This window comes from Myotis brandtii, unplaced genomic scaffold, assembly GCF_000412655.1.
Source record: "Myotis brandtii unplaced genomic scaffold, ASM41265v1 scaffold458, whole genome shotgun sequence".
Classification (NCBI taxonomy): Eukaryota; Metazoa; Chordata; class Mammalia; order Chiroptera; family Vespertilionidae; genus Myotis; species Myotis brandtii.
This window is the reverse complement of record NW_005367516.1, coordinates 792,632-797,454: the sequence shown is the minus strand read 5'-3', so window position 1 is coordinate 797,454 and position 4,823 is coordinate 792,632.

The window sequence follows — 4,823 nt, the reverse complement described above, 5'->3', positions numbered from 1 at the left end:
CACCACCACCACCACCTCCTCAGAACACGGCTTCTGCCTGAATCCGTGCTTCCGGAATAGCTCATTTGTTTGTTTTTTGTTGTGTGTGTGTGTGTTTTTTTTAATCTCAAATAAATGCTATTGCCTTTCCCTTTGGCCATTTATTTATTTATTTATTTTGCCTTTTATGTTTAAGTTAACAAAAACAATGGAAAACATTTAATAAATGGCATGAGAGGGTGGCAACTTGCTAATCATCTTAAACACCTTACACCGCAGATAAAAGATGAACTAAAAGAAATGTTAAATATAGAATGAGAGGGCAATGAGCAGGAAGAAAAGAATTGAGTGTTGCCCTAGCCACTTTGGCTCAGTGGCTAGAGCCTCGGCCTGTGGACTGAAGGGTCCCAGGTTCAATTCCAGTCAAGGGCGCATGCCCAGGTTGCGGGCTCGATCCCCAGGGTGGGGTGTACAGGAGGCAGCCGATCCATGATTCTCTCTCATCACTGATGTTTCTATCTCTCTCTCCCTCTCCCTTCCTCTCTGAAATCAATAAAAATGTTTTTTAAAAAACAGATTTGAAGCCTTGAGATCCTAGAAGAAACGACGGATACCAAGGCCAGGCTACACAGTCAGCGCAGCGGCACGGCTCTCACACAAAACCCCGCAAATGATACAAAGAGGAAGAGCTCGGACTTCAGGGGTGACGCTCACCAGGGAAAGCTGGCATTGCTTAAAGCTGTGAGACTTGCAAAACATTTCTTAAGGTTTTAAACCAATGATGCTGACGTGGACGTGAGCCCTGCGCTCGGAGGGACTGTGGGGGCAGCGCCCGGAGAGCTCGGACTTCAGGGGTGACGCTCACCAGGGAAAGCTGGCATTGCTTAAAGCTGTGAAACATTTCTTAAGGTTTTAACCCATGATGCTGACGTGGACGTGAGCCCCGCGCTAATGCATTCGGAGGGACTGTGGGGGCAGCGCCCGGAGGAAGGGCTGCTCCAGGTTGTGTAACGCAGACCGGAGCGATGTGGTCTGCACAGGCTCGCCCGCCCTGGGCTGCTGCCGCTGCTCCAGGTTGTGTAACGCAGACCGGAGCGATGCGGTCTGCACAGGCTCGCCGCCCGGGGCTGCTGCCACCTCCTGAGGAATGACTTGCCCCTAAGGGCCCAATGCCCCGTGTGTAAGGGGTGGAGGAGGGGGGCATCTGGTACAGAGTGCGGAGTGAGGGGACGCGTGTGGGACTGGGGACTGGGCCGCAGAGAGAAGCGCTATCGAGCAGGCAGGCGTGAGCCAGGCTGTGCACAGACGGGGTTGTCTGGAAACCACCGAGAAGGCCATTATGACACGTCTGATAAGGAAATCCGTTAAGGGTGTGAAGTAAAAGATGGTGGAACTTTCTACAGACCGTGATTATAGTTAAAGCTGCGCCTGCACAGGAGCGAAGGCTGGGAAAGACCTGCACAGGAGCGAGGCAGTGATCTCACGGCGAGTTGAACGCTTCTTGCGTGTGTTTATAATACATGAGCCCACGGACAGGGCGGAGCCTGCACGAAGCTGCTGTGAGTGGGGAGTGGAAGCAGCTGCGTGTGCCTGGCACAGGGGACGCAGCTGTCATGGTCACTCAGCGTTTGCAGAGCCCAGGCCACGCCAGGAAGACCCCGTCCTCACCAGCTACAGGGAATGGACGTATAAACACAACCGATGTAACGCCATGTACATCGATACGGCGTTAATACGGGCGGGCCCAGCCCCTCTCCCGGGCAGAGGGCGAGGACCCTGGGGGAGATGGCAGCCGTCTCAAAGGCTGGGCGAGGCGAGGGAGCAGGAAGCGTGGCCTGGGCTTATGGGCATGAACACCAAGAGCGGGCACGTGAGGGAGAGAGGAGAGAGGAGAGAGGCAGGGCCAGGGGACCAAGGGCCTCGACGTTCCCCCAGGAGCTGAGTTTGTGCAGAAGCAGAAGCTGAAGAAGGGATCTTCCTGCAGTCAGCCCAGAGGGATGGGGTGGGGCCTGGCCCCGGGCAGAGCAGCGCCAGAAGAGAGAACATCACAGGGCGGGTGGGGAGGAGGAGCAGGAGGGACAGGGCCATCGGAGATAACCATGAGGCCACCGTCACCACACGGGGCGCGGCGACTCCCCAGAGGACGCCAGGGCGTGGGCGGCGCTGAGCCAACAGGCCTGTCCCTTCGGGTCGCCTTCTCCCCATGAAGACACTCATCAGGCCGCTGGGGGAGGGTCTGAGGCTCAGGACAGAGGTGCCCCTGGAAGCAGTTCTGAGCCGAGTGCTTCCATGGCTGGGGTCGGGGAGGAGAGAAAGGTCATGGAGGGCCCCGCAGGGGTGGCTCAGGGTTGAGCGCAACCCAGGAACCAAGAGGTCACAGTTCCATTCCGGGCAGACCACACGCCTGGGCTGCAGCTCGATCCCCAGCAGGGGGCGTGCGGGAGGCAGCCGACCCACGTCTCTCTCTCATCAATGTTTCTCCCTCTCCCTGCCTCTCCCTCAAAAATCAATAAAAACAAATTAAGAAAAAGGAATGGCCACGTGTCGAGGTTCTGCCCTCTGGGCGTCACACGTGCACCTCACTGAACCGTCTCAGCGCGGGGACCTCACGCCTGAGCAGCGGGCCCAGGGCCAGGAGCAGCGGGCTGTCCGCGCCTCTGGCAGCCCCGCGAGAAGCAGCTTCACAGAACTGGACGCGGCTTTGGCTCCAAACAAGACAAACCGCTGATCGCGGAGAAGAGACGTCATTTGCTTGTTGCCGACTTTGGTCTGACAGCTGCCAAAGTCCAAGATGACTCTTCCGTGGGGACAAGGCTCTGTAAAGGTGAAGGCGCGGAGCGCGGGTGGACCTCGGGGCAGCCAGCGGCGGTGGGCAGCGCTTGCTCTTGAAGGTCTTCATGCGGTGGGTGTCCCTGGGGCGCAGGGGCCTCAGGGGAACGGGAAGCCCCGCTCTGCTTCACTGCGTCGTGGGCGCTGACCAGCCCGGGCTCTGAAGCGCCGCCTGCAGAAGGAGAGGTTTGGGCCGGAGCAGGGGCTCCTCCAGCCTTCCTGCGGCAGGACTCGGGGCGCCCCCAGCGCCCGGCCTCGCTGTCAGGTGACCCCTCACGTGCCCTGGGCCCTGAGCCGGCCTGGTGGCCAAACAAAGCCGAGCATGTGTCAGCGACTGCTAACAAGAAATGTGTGTGTGCAGGGGCTGGATGGCGTCCAATGGGCTGCCACTCAGTGTGGGGGGCCCCGGGGGCTGGGTCATGCTTCTGTGTCCCCTCGTCTCCCCAGACCGGGCGGCAGGGCCGGGATGGCATGTTGCCTCTCACCCGTCAGGCACCGATGGATGTGACTGCTGTCCTTCCTATTGGGGTGGGGTTGTCCGGTGCCCCATGACCTCCAGTGGCCCATGGCCTGGGCGTGGGAGGAAGTCGTGAATGACTCTTCAGGGCTGCCACTGCCAGGCAACGTGACCCTGAGGAGAAGCAGAAGAGAGAGGAGCTGAGTGAATACCGAGAACAATTTTTTAACCGGGCTGAAGACAAAAGTAAGATTCCCTGAAAGCTGGCCCGTGTGCCTCAGTGGTTGAGCATCGTCCCTGCACCAAGAGGTGGCTGGTTCCCCGTCAGGCACGTGCCTGGGTTGTGGGCTGGATCCCAGGTCGGGGTGGGTGCAGGAGGCAGCTGATTGGTGTTTCTCTCTCCCATCGATGTTCCTCTCTCTCTTCCCTTTCCCTTCCTTTCTCTTTAAAATCAATAAAAAAAAATACTAAAAAAGAAAGAGGGAGAGGGTTTTGCATCCACATTAATGTTGGGGAGCGAACCCTCGCCTACTTCCTCTGCACTTGCCTCCCTGATCATGGGAAAGCAGCTGAGCGAGCGTAATGACTGCAGTGCTAACACCCTATCTCAGTGGTTCTCAACCTTCCTAATGCCGCGACCCTTTAATACAGTTCCTCATGTGGTGGTGACCCCCAACCATAAAATTATTTTCGTTGCTACTTCATCACTGTAATGTTGCTACTGTTATGAATCGTCATGTAAATATCTGATATGCAGGATGTATTTTCATTGTTACGAATTGAACATAATTAAAGCATAGTGATTCATCACAAAAACAATATGTAATTATCTATGTGTTTTCCGATGGTCTTAGGCGACCCCTGTGACAGGGTCGTTCGACCCCCAAAGGGGTCTCGACCCACAGGTTGAGAACCACTGCCCTATCTGTAAGGGCCTGCTGGTCATGGAAACAAACGTATGACACCTTTTAAAGGCTCAGCTAGAGCTGGTTGAAATGTACAACCAGTTAATGCAGGATTAGAGCCCAAATATCAACTCAGCTTTATCATTTACACGTTCCCGTCGTCTCCTCGAAGCAGCCCCGATTCCTACTGTGTCCCCGCTCCCTGGGACCAGCCAGCAAGGAGACGGCACTGTGCGGCGCCCCCTGCACCCAGACTGTGCAGCTTTCTGGCCTCTTGGCCAGTGGAAAAGCAGAGACGCGCCCTCTCCACCTTTCTGCTGGTGTTGGTGTGTGAGGTCACGTGTTTGTCGTGGTTGTTTAATTGGCTTTTTGTGTCTCCTTTCATTGTTACTGGCTTGGCCTCTTATCTCCTCTTAAATCTCTTCAGTTATGAGCATTCATGTCTTGCCGTCTCCCTGCAGTTTGCTGTGAGCTCAGGAGCTATGTGGACAGCGCCCTCACTTCCTCCTCTCCACTCCTCAGGCCACCTCCCAACTTGTACAGACTTCAGGGTTCCCTCCTTATGGCAGACTTCCCAGCCTGCAGGTGCGTCTCCTGAGCCTTTTTTAAAAAAAATTTCTTTATTAGTTAAGGTATTACAAATGTGTCCTCAT